Source organism: Aquila chrysaetos, chromosome 8 (assembly GCF_900496995.4).
Source record: "Aquila chrysaetos chrysaetos chromosome 8, bAquChr1.4, whole genome shotgun sequence".
Lineage (NCBI taxonomy): Eukaryota > Metazoa > Chordata > Aves > Accipitriformes > Accipitridae > Aquila > Aquila chrysaetos.
Genome location: NC_044011.1, coordinates 18383430 through 18395525, shown reverse-complemented (window position 1 = coordinate 18395525; position 12096 = coordinate 18383430). Strand labels below are relative to the sequence as shown.

General features: G+C 51.0%; 1 protein-coding gene across 1 annotated transcript in view; it reads right to left on the bottom strand.

Annotated features, from left to right (window-relative positions):
* LOC115345042 (T cell activation RhoGTPase activating protein) overlaps nucleotides 1-10706 on the bottom strand; it is a 53803-nt gene extending 43097 nt beyond the window's left edge. Inside the window, exons 1-2 of the mRNA XM_030023239.2 lie at nucleotides 10639-10706; nucleotides 1455-1543 (exon numbers count right to left, since the gene is read on the bottom strand). The gene's annotated coding sequence lies outside the window, so the exon portion shown is untranslated. The remainder of the gene's footprint in view (nucleotides 1-1454; nucleotides 1544-10638) is intronic.
* Nucleotides 10707-12096: the final 1390 nt, after the last annotated feature.

Below are 12096 nucleotides of genomic sequence, written 5' to 3'. Positions count from 1 at the left end.
TGTTCTTACAGACAGAGGTCTGAAAGCCAAAGCCAGAGGCTGGAGGAGGCAGGGACTCAGGGCTGGAGGGGGGCCGCGACTGCCCCTCCAGCCAGTCACCCATCACCAGCCAACACAGGGATGCTGCTGTCTTCTTCCTATAGAGACATCAATAGCCCCTTTTTCCCTGCAGGCTCCTGGAGTTTGTAGGGCTGGGGAGGTGGGGGAGGGAGGTGGTGGTGGTGGTTGTGATAGTATTTTTTGATTGTAACACCTAATAAATTATGGCATCAAAGAAAACAGAGCAGTGAATCCTGGGCACTTGTTCAGTATTTGAGTTCCACCTGTCCCCCCAGGCTGTATGATGATTCTGGACTCTGAGATGGAGCCGTATGGCAAGCCAGGAGGTGTCACATTAGAGCCACTGCACAGACTTCAATCAGGAATGTTTCCAGTTAAAGGAAAATGTGTTAAACTCAGCCTTTCTCACAGTCTGACAGCTCCTGATGTTCATGTCGAGAAACGAATGCAAAAAATGTGCTCACTCTGAAGAGAGACATAACTGAAGAATAATTCACTGCAAGTGCTCATACAGCACAACTCGCCCCATTCCCCAAGCGAGGAATGTTCAACGGCTCAGACTTTTGCTACCTGAAGACCCAAGATACTGCTGCCCTTCCTGCCTTTCCTCTGTAAGCTTTTTATTTAACACATAACGCGCCTACTTGCAACACCACCATGCCCAGTTAGCAGTGCCATTTGACTAACTGGACTGGGTTTATGAGAGGATAGAAGGGAAGTCAGGGCATTGCAGTGAAGTAGCTGCAGTTCAAATGGTAGCATTCCTCTGCTTATGGGAAATCAGTTTAATGAAGGAAAGAGGCACTGCCACTAACATCAGCAGAAATTTCCCACCGGTTTGGCTAGGCAAGCCATGACCTGTAGCAAAATAAGGCAGTAAATGCTGTCACAGCCAACTGTTCTGCCTGTTTTAAAGGCTTTGCTACCCAAAGGAAAGAAAAACAGTTGGAAAGCAAAGAATCTAAATGCTCTGCAGGGGAAACTGCCAATGGAGGCTTCTCAACAGCACAGGCAGAAACTAATATGAACAAGGAGCCAGTGCTGGCAGCCCTTGTCATGGGATGGGAGAGATGCGAGGAAGAGACTGAGCTCCTGCTAGGCTCAGACAGGTCTGGTGGGAGGGCGAGAAGAGCAGCTGGGGGCAATGCCAGGAGGTGCAGTTCCCACCGCCTCTCCCCTCCGTCCCCTATACAACAGCAGCCCCCGCTCTGCGCCCATGACTGCTGGCTCCACATATACACTCCCTCGTCTGCGACTCACCTGGGGTCCTCTAGTGCAGACACTGACAGTGGCACCACATGATATAAGCACGGGCAAGCCAAGGTATATCACCTTGCTCCTGGGCATTAAACACCTGTGCAGGCACTAGTGTATATGGCACAATATGTACGTACCTGGCTGAAGGCAACCATGGCTTGCTCAAACCTTTGCTGAATAAGAGCGATGGTGCTGAACACCGGCGGGAAGGCACAGTCTTGAGGGGCTGAAAACAAGAATGAGTTTGTCATCAGTTTCCATCATCCAGCAAAGCTCCCACAAAGGTGAGGGATTTGAGCATTTAAAGGAGTCATTGCTACAAAGTGTGTAGGAGAAGAGGATAAAGTCTGTGCTCCTGACTCCTGGATGCTGCTGAATTTCCCTTCAAGTGCTGGGGCTCCAAGCCCCACAGCAGTCAGCACAACAGCCGCTGCCCTGCACAGCCAGCCGGGCACGGCGGCGCTGGGCAGGCCAGGTGCACAGCCGCAGCACCATAGGCAAAGCCCTGACTTTGTTAAAAAGCACCAGCCGAGGCACCCCAGTGGGTGTCTGCCCAAATTAGGGCAACCTCAGCACCAGCGTCTGCATGGGGGCTGCTCCCCCCGACCTCCTTTTACAGTCAGCGGGGAGACATGGGCGCTTGTAGGGCACCGTCCTTCCTTCCCTGCTTCTGCAGCCAGCTTTGGGAGAAGAAGAGCCACGTCCTTTCCCAGAAGTGCCCACTTCTCTGCGCTGACTATAAAAGGCCCCTGGAGCAGCTGGGTTGGATACAGACCTCCACGCTCTGTAAGGTAGGGTGAGAGGAGGCTGCCCTCGGTGAGCCCACCTGGGCTCCCAGAAGCAAGCCGGGTGCCCTGCAGAGGTAACCAAGCTGGCTTCAATTAGAGGTAGGTAAGTTGCCTCCTGAAAATCCACAGGGGAGCTGCCTGCCTCTTAAAGAGCTCAAATCCTTCAAATCTGGACTTCAGGACAGCAGGCTCTGTGTGGCCACCCTCCATCTGAATGCAAGCATGGGCGCCAAGTAACAAGGCTATTTCAGGAACAAGTGACACAGCAGAGGAGCATCAGAGGAAAGAAATGGCTCCTTGCTGCCAAGTGTTGACATGAGGCCGCTAAAGGGCAGGTTACTGCCCTTTGGGGGATGCCTGTCTTATTAAAGTTGTATTTGCAGTATTTTTTTGAGATACTTGAAATCCAGGGTCATATATTTACAGACAACTTTCTGAACATTTGGCCCCATTTACTGAGTGGAAAAAGAATTATTAAAAATGCCATCTGCTTTTTCCTGAAACTTTGTCCCTAATTCAGCAGAATTTCAGCAGCTTTCACCTCTAACTCCCAATTTTTACTCCTGAAGATTGTTAGCAGCATATCACTCCATGAGGTTTACAAATGGCAAACAAGCCCTACTATCTGTGTCTGCAGATATTCTCTCCTGGGAGAAGTGGAAAAGTAGCCTCAGTCTTCTGCTGGGGTGTCACAGAGGAGAAGGTGAGTGTGTGCGTGTGCATGTGTGCGTGCACCAAGCATTGCTGCCAAAGCTGGAGGTGAGACGAGGAACTGAGTAATTTCCTAGAGGGCAGAAACCAAGATCTCATTGAGTCAGTGCAAACCAGCCCAGCGCAAAGGGTGGGCACCTGTGCAACACGGAGGGGATCCGGAGGCACGGCGTGCTCCCTGAGGGTGCCAGGGACCAAGCCCTGTGAAGGGTGATGGGAAGTCGAGCTGGCTAAGACCACTCCCATGGTGCCCCGGCCCGTGTAACCCAAAGCAAATGCAGTTTCTCAGAGATAAGCGATGCTCCCAGTTGTTATCAGCAGAGAAAAGTAAAGCAGTAGCAGAAGTCAGCTCACACTCTCTGCAGGGAAAGGTGCTGGCACGCATGGCCATGAAGCTGCAGCAGCACTGTGGTGAGATACTAGAAAATCCCTTTCTGCTAGGAACAGTGAAAGACAGGAGTGACACAGGTATATTCAATCCTGGTTTATACCTGTTTTATACCAGTTGGACACTGGTACATTTACTCCTGTGGCATCTCTGCCTGTGGGAGCTTGTGTGACAGGAATAGGTGACACTGGTTCATATCTGCAGAGGAGCTGGATTCTGAATGCAATGGTTGTTCCCATGCTTGTACTATCATGGCCCTTTTTGCTGCCTACCTTTGACAAATACCTTAAAATACACAATCGGAAGTCAAAGAAATGAACATTGAAATTGCTTATTATGTACATGTTTCTGTTACGAGAGCAGCAGATTTTTTTCTGTGATAAACATTGACTCATTATTACCAGAAGATCTTCTGAAGTCAGCTGCTCGACAAAAGGTCTCCTTGTGACAAAGCCCATGTTGCTCTCACAGCGGTCACTGCAGAGCACGCAGAGTTAAACACATTTTGGGGAAAGGTTATTCTCCTAAGATGCTGTAGGGTGTTGTCCTCATGCTTGAGCCCAGTAGGACTCCAGTTTGGGGGAGTCCTCCAGCTTGAGTTTAAAATATGGTACTGGGTGCGGGGGTGTGTGTGCTGTCTGTCTCTCACTGGCTTTGCTGTATCAGGATAAATCACCAGGCTAGTGATAGAGAGATAGAAACAGCTGCACACTGCAGCAGAAGTGAGGATGAATCCTGACCCAGACAGAGGTCTGTTTTCTCCCCAGCCTACTTCCTTGTATCATGAGCCCTGACCGTATCAGCTTATGAAACTGTCAGAGTTGTCTGTCATCCCGCCTCCGTTTAAACCCACGAGCACTGCTTAGTACAGACTCCCAAACAAGCTGCACGTGGGAGGGCAGACAACAATTTCTTAATCTGGTTTAATATCTGCCAGCAAGCGGCACTGAGAGGTCGGCTAGGAACCACTTCTGAACCCACCTAGGACCAGCCGGAGGCACCCTCTCTGCAGAGCAGGCGGGGGATGCTCAGGGAAATGCAACCTTCCCGACTGCCGCCCGGGATGGGGACGGGGGCTGCAGCTGGTGGCAGCACAATGCTCAGGGTGCCTGGATCCATGTGTCGCCAGGAGGGCAAAGAAAGAGCACTGCACTGCAGAGAATAACAAGTTTGTTCCTCTCCCTGAACTGGTGTAAAGCAAATTATTTCTGTTACCATTATTCCTATTACCCTACAGTTGCCACAATTTCACCTACCAAGTGCATATAGCGAAGATCAAATGAGCAATGTCCTTCAAGTTACGCATGTACACGTACACACATTTTGGCACCAGTGCAAATATCAGACCCGATGTTCCTCCTCTCGCTCCAAATATGAAGGAGAGCAAGACCTGGCTCTGGGCTGTGATGCTGGAGGGTCTCCTGAGAGGCTGAGGCATGAACCCAAGGGTCACTCCTGCCTGGTGGGGAGCCATGGCAGGTCCTGCAGAAACCGCTGCGCTTTGCAGCAGGTTTATGTGCTTTAGCAGACCCAGCTCTGGGCAAGGGACAGAGTTAGCAGTAGTTCACTACCTCCTTGCAGAGGTGGGAAGCAGGGCCCTGGGCCCAACAGCGGGGATGGGGTGCAGATCTTCCTTGATTCACCCATCTCTGGTGTTTGTCAGCTGCAGAAGGAGTGCGCTGGCTGCCGGCTGAGACAGGTGAGAAGTCCTTCCAAATTATTCCCTTCCTTAGGTCTCTGATGATGCCCTCTCCTCTCGGTGAATTAAAAACAAATCCTATCTGCACAGGGTGAGAAGTTTCCTATCACGATTCGGTAGCAAAGGACTAAATCTGGGAAGTGGGAGGTACTGGCATGTGGAGAATCAATCCAGCGCATGCAACATGTTTCAGATAAAAGCAATAAATTCTTCTTCAGGGTCCAGGGGCTTGGAACTGGCTATTTCCACATGGAACGCACATTCAGTTTTTATGGTTTTAAAAATTAAATTAATGCCTTGTTAGAATAGTTTGCATAAAAGTTCCCACATGGGGTACATATTTCTTCCTTTTGGCCTGAGTCCTCATCAGTGCAAGAAGAGCTCCATGAGAAACTCCCACCAGCCCCCCGCCAGGACTGCTGAGCTGTCTCCCAGCCTTTGTGCTTCTTTGAAGCTACTGGACACCTTTACTGGGTGTCCATGCCCTCCCCGGCTTCCTGTGTGATCCCCGGTAAAACCTCCCTGCCCTCTTTGGAAATCCCTTAGAAAGCCAGTACAGGTGGGCAATGCCGAAGTCAGGTCGGTGGTGCAAAACCTGGACCTGGACAGACTTATACCTGTCAGATTTAGTGTTTGGTCTTTAATTTGCACAGAGAGAATGGTCATTTTCATTTGATTTATTGAACCTGAATAATATTATGTCATGAAGAAATACTTTATTCCCAAGTGTTGTTGTTACTTCGGTGGAAAAAAAACTACACATCTTTTTTACTGAAAGATTGCAGCAGGCACAGAGGAACCAAATTAACTTTGCCCTGTGCTCCAAGACCTGGGAGAATTTGAACCCATTTATGCCAGTATTGACTATCAATTACATCATACTTTCTCTCTTCAGGGGTTTTCCTCCACTTAACAGAAATCCTTTCTTGCTTCGGGGAGGATATCGCAGTATCTGCCACAAGTTAAACTCCAGCCCTTCTTACTCTAGCCTGTAACCTACTCTCATTTTGAGACACAGCAGCTAACACAAGGGTGGCATCTGCAGATTGTGGAATTACATGTGTACTCACTGGAATCCATTTACTTAGTGAAATCACCTACATACTCTGCACAAGGGCTTCATCCCAGGCATCCACAAGAAGAACTGCCTGAAGACTCGACCATAACCAGGAAAACAGGAGAGAAAGCCTAAAAAGTATCCACTGCTCTGCACATTGTGGTGGGATGTAGGGTACTGAGAATGCTGAACAACCCTGGTACCAAATGATTTGCTTTTTGAAACTGGCAGAGAAGTCGAAACTCCTTTATTAGCTCAAAGCACTCCACCAAAAAACCTGAAAATCCAGAGTTTAGTCATTCTTCCTCAGATGGGCTAATCACGTGCTGCTAGTTTATAGGTGCAAATGCATCACTTGTTTTCACTCCTTCGGAAAGCCTTTCAAAGCGTTACCTCCTTCAGAGATATACAGGGACATGATTTTGCCATCTGGAGAGACTTTTAGGTGGCCAGATTCTTCAGCAGGCAAGGGCCAGCAGTAGCTGAAAACTAAACCCATTTCTAAAACCTTGGACTTCTGTTTCTTCGGGACTTTCAGACATGTCCCCACACCTACAAACCTACTTCTACAATCCTTAAGGAGGAACTAAAAGCCTCTTCACCCCCCTCCACCATGCTAGGCAAGAGTCCTTGTGAAAATGGCAAACCCAAATGCTTCCTTCTTCTCCTGAAAGAATCCATCACCGGCAGGAACACAGAAATTTCACACGGTTCACATTAAGTGATCGCTTAAACCTAATCCCATGAGACACCAGAAGCAGAAGCAGAAAGGGCAGCCCGGGGGGTTTCCAGGAGGTGTGCTGGCAGGTAAAGCTGCCTTTTCTCAACCAGGTTTTCCCAGGGGACACACCAAAATTCCCAGGGACTTTCCCTTCCCTGGCCACGTTGTGCATGTGCACATGCAGAGGAGGCCGGGGAAAGGGCAGCTGTGACCACCCTGGCACATCGGACCACCAAAAAGGGGGGGGAAAACAGGCTCCTGGGGGGGATGAGTCCTTTAAATGAGCTTTTGCCTGGACCTCTCCTCCAGTTTGTCTCTCACCTGAGGCCAGCAGCAAGGAGAGGGTGGCCCTGCTCCACCTTGGAAGCGGGACCACCTGTTCCCCCAGTATGGCCAGGCCTCGACCCCCCAGCGGTCACCGCAGCTGGGGCATCATCACCCATAGCTCCCTGTCCATCTGCGAAGGGGAAGGGTCAGGTTCCCTCCCGCAGTGAGGTGAGCGGGTGCAGCCAGCGCCATGCAAGCACTGCGGCGCAGGGGGCCTTGCCTGGCTGGCCACGGTGGGAACAGATGAGGTGGGGATGTAATGGGGGTGACCGAGGCGATGGGAGCAAGGGACCAAATCTTGTTGTCACTGTATAGCTGGCATCGTTCAGGAAGGGTAAGGGAAATGGAAGAAGAGAAGGAGGAAAGGGGTAAGCCAGGCTGGGGCAAGCTCCCACGGCTGCGAGGGAGCAGGAAGGGCTTGGAGCAGGTGGCGCTGGGCAGGAGCATCCAGATTCTCTCTGAGGCAGTGCTGCACTGCCAAACCAAACCACCTGCAGATGCTGCTGGTGCTCAGGCCGTGCCTGAGGTAGCTGAGCCTGCGGTAGCCAGTGCTGCCTGCCCCGAGGCAGGGCTCTGCTCCCCACCGGGAACAGCCTGGGACGCTGCTGCCGCAAAGAGGGCAGGGGCTGAGCGGGGCAGTGCTACTCGGCATGGGCCAAACAGGTGCCAGGGCTGGCTCCCAACACTTTATCTGTGATATATATCTGTGAATTTATACTGATTATAGATAATTATGCTGCGGTGCCAGGGAGGACTCTCAAGTGCTGCTTAATCAACTAGTGTAGACATACCCTGACTGGTCCATGCCCTGGCCTTTTCTGCAGCCAGTTCCACTAGCTGACGTTTTGGACGGGCAGCCCTCAGCGAGTATTTCCCAGTGGCACATAGATGGGTGGCATCAGCTAGCTCCTTTGCCCCCCATGGGCCAGGGCTCCCCTGTACCCCCTGGGACCTGTTCTGTGCCCTGCTGCCCCACTGCCCCAGCAGTACCCCCAAGAGCTGCCCTGCAGGTACTCCCTTAGGGCAAGGGGTTAGTTTGGCTCAGTCAGGCGGGCTGGGAAGGAACTTACAAATATATGCAAGAGGAGGATTTCTGGTCTTGGTTGTATCAGTGTGGGCAGAGTGTGGTTCCTCTGAAATAAGCAGTAGCACTCTCAATTTAAGCTAGCCATCCCATGGCATGGCTCCAGGCTTATATGGAATAAACCAGACTGGAATTTGCCTCTATATTGGAATTTATCTATATTAAAACTCTTTTCCAAAGCTACTTTGTGCTACTAACATCGCTGGAGTCAGCACAGTTACTCTGATCTTCTAACAACAGAGCAATAAACAGATTTTTATCTGAAGAGGTTTAAAAGCCAACAGCCTGGTTATGGGGACTGGTGAGATTTTCTTTATTGACTGTGCAATCAGTGTGATTCAGAGCCCCCGCAGGGGCCCTGCTGCAGGGTCTCTAAGAGCCAGCTGTGACAAATCCCCCCCACAAGCTCTGCTGGGCACTGCTGCTGTCCCCAGCAGCAGTGGCACTGGGAGGTTCCTCCTCCTCATCATCATCCCACCCTCCTGGTCCTGCCTTCCTGGTGTTGTGCCCTCCCGCAGGGCCAGTTATTTGTCTGGCATCACACCCCTGCTTTCCAAGGTAATAAATCATTGTGGGATGCAGCTTTGCGCTGGACTTCATTAACCGCAAATACTGGCGTCCCTTTTCCTGCCACACCATGCAACCCAGACATCCGTGACTATCTGCAGTAGATACACATTTCTCAAGCTCCCAGGAGGACCCACTGGTCTGCGGCAGATGGTGCACCGGACCAATGGATGCACGGGTCCAGGGAGGTGATTCACCCTTCTTGTCTCTTGGGATCATGTCCCAGTACAGCCTGGCACTCCTGTGATGCTCCATTCCTGTCCATTGCAAGGGATTTATGTACCTTGTTAATATCAGAAAAAGGGGGATGTAAGCTGAGGAGCCTTATTCGGTACTGTCTTGTTCCATTGGTACTCTGAAAAAGTACCAGGCTTAAGTAAAATAGTGAGGGGCCAGATCCATAAAACTAGAACTGAATCCAGCCCCATGCTATGGGTGCAAGTGCCGGGGCTGTGTTATGTCTAAAGAAAATGGCGTTTTTTCAATGTATATTGAAGGGTTTACTTTTGAAAAAAGTTGAGTAAAGTAAAAATTGATCTCAGAGCAGTCAGCATCCCAACTTTCTCTGCTAAATAATCACCTACTTTTTTCTTTTTGTTTCTTTTCTACTTTCTCACCAGAAATAGAAAAATACAGAGAGGTTAAAAGGAAAGAAATGGGAAGACGAGAAATTAAAATATGCTTACCTGAAATTTTGGGTTTTTTTACAATGTTTCTACAAACAACTTTGAACAAAATGTAACTATTATTTGTTTCTTTTTTTCCTCTTAACTCTTTTTTTTCCCCAGTAAGTTCTTATTGGAAAACAGTCCATTTCTGCTAGCAGCCCTAGTTTTGAAGAGGAGGAGCAGCAATGGAAGACCAGATAAGTTGGCATGTGAAATACACTTCCAGGCTTTATATTTGGAAGCTCTGAAGCTTCTACATAGGAGCCATGCATCTCTGTGTAAGCGATTCATGCAGCGAGCCCCTACCACTAATCTCATTTTTTCTGGAAGAGTCTATTTGTCAAAGCTGACAATGTCACGAAGAAATGCTGTGTTTGGTACAGAGATTCAGTCCCCAGCAATTTTCTTTTTGTTTCCCAGCCAGCACCTCGCTCCTGTCTGAGGTCAGACTAAATGATGTAACGGTCCCTTCTGGCCTCGCAATCGATGGGCTGGTGGCCGGGGCTCCTCTCCCTGCTGACAGGAGCGATCGCTGCAGCTGAGACCCCCCCAGGGACCAGGCTTTGGTCCTGGGCCCACACCAGAGTACCAGGTGCTGCGGGACAGAGTTCACAGCGTGCGCTAATGTGAAACATGTCTCTTGCAATGATGTTAAACCTCTCCATACAAGAACTACAAACAACGACAACAAAAAGCCCCTCTTTAACCCTTTCCCTCACACAGGTATAGCCCATAAACCCTCCGGTTTTACTTTAACCAATATCCATTTACTCGTGGCTGAGGGTTTGGTTTTGTTTGTTCTGTTTTCCGGGACTCTGCTGCCCTAAAGCAGCGTCTGAGCAGTCTGACCGTGCAAGTGGTATCGTCAAGCAGTCTCTTCGCATTCTGTCACTGGCAAGAGGCGGGGGACTGCACGTTTGCCTGAGCTCTGATAATCTGACCCCGATACCACCCGACTCCCGTGGCCCTCTTCCTTAGGATAACGACCGCTCCGCGGTCCGGGGCTGGGAGCACGACCCCGCGGAGCCCAGCACTACCTACGGGACTGGTCCACGCAGAACAGTGCCCTCGGGAGCGCATTTCTAGACTGAGGCAAGAGAAGCCTCGGTCGGATTTTGCTCTTTACCAAACTCAAGACCAGGCTCAAAAGACCCCGGCAGTTCCCCGGCAGTCTCTACCCTCAGACAACCCGCAGCAGCAGCAGCAGCAGCCACCATCGCCTCCAACACCCGGGAAGGCGGGGTGCTGCCCCGCGCCCCCACCCCGGCCCTGCCCCGCTCCGCACCTCCCGCCCCGCCGCGCCGCACTCACCGCCTCGGGATCGGGGACCCCCCCGCCGCCGCCGCCGCCGCCGCCGCTGCCCCGGCGCGCCGCCCCGCCTGCCCCCGGCCCCGGCATCGCGGCGGGAGGCGGCCGGAGGAGCGCGGGGGCTCAGCGCTGGCTGCGCGACTGCGTCCGCCTCGGGCGCAGAGCCGGAGGGAGTGAGCGGAGACCCCGCTGCCGGCTCCCCAACGCCCCCCGCCCCGCCGAGGGAGGAGTCGCTCCCTCCCCTGGCAGCAAACCCGGGGGGACCGGCAGGATGGCGAGCTGGCCGCTGGCAGAGAGAAAGGGACACAAAAATCGGTAGGCGTAGGGAGAAAAGAAGTGAAAAGTGACTTTGAAAGAGAAAACCCTTCACGGCTGCTTATTTATTGGTGGGGCAGCCAAGGCCTCCCCGCCAGGATTGCTACTGAGGCAGCGTGGCAGGTATGAAGGTAAAACCCTGGGGTGTCAGAAGTAATGAGCACTGGTGCTGGGGAACTTGCAGCCCAAATTTGAGTCCATCAGGCATGCAGGAATGAGGGATGGGGCCAAGGGACATTAGGGATAGGGGTCTGTGTTGCCACTGGCCTGGAGGTAAAGGCTCTATAATGCACTCGCCATCCCTGCAAGTAAGTGTCCAGTTCGGTCTGGAAAACACATCCTCAGTGTCCTCCTGGGCACAGGTTTGGGGAATCACCCTTTTAACTCTGGTTAGAATTGCACAGGGCTCTTAAACAACCGGGATTGACTTTCTACTACCCAACATGGTCCATCTTCTTACTGAAACCTAAGTGACCCAAGCACAGGGGAGCTTTATGAGTTCCAAGTGGGTTATTTCTTCTACAGACTTGCTTGTACTTAACCATCATATTTTACAAGTGATCTGCTTTCACTGAGCTGTGCTTCTTGGCAGCTAGAGATAAAGCTGCCAGGAGATAAATGATGAATTGCCTCCAGATGGGACACTACCTCTTGCAGGCCACATTTTGGTATTTTTGGTGGGAAAGAGCATAGAAATTGCTCTTTCCCATTGGAAGGACAAGTGTCCTGTTAAATGTGAACTGGTTAATAAGAGCTCCAGTTTGTCCTTGAGGAAGGGGAGGGATGAATTATCATGTCCTCAACTGTCCACAATGCACTCCTTAGGGAAACAAAAAAGGCAAAATATAGCACCTTTCAAAACCACCCAGCCCCCTTGAAAGGACAGGTAGATACAGATTCCTGCAAAAGTTGCATCTAATCGCAGCGGTTCTGCCCTTGCTTGTGTACAGCTGGCTGCTGCAAATCAGCCGCCTAGCTCTGCCAGTATTACCCTCCCTTTCCTGGCTCTGTGTGATCCAGGGAGTTCTAGGGTCTTTTTGGTTTGTTTGGATTTTTCTCCTCTTGTATTTTTTTCAGCTTTATTGCTGAGAACTTCTCTTGTATAAAACATTAATATAACTTCTTTCCAAGGTGCTGGGTTCCCTC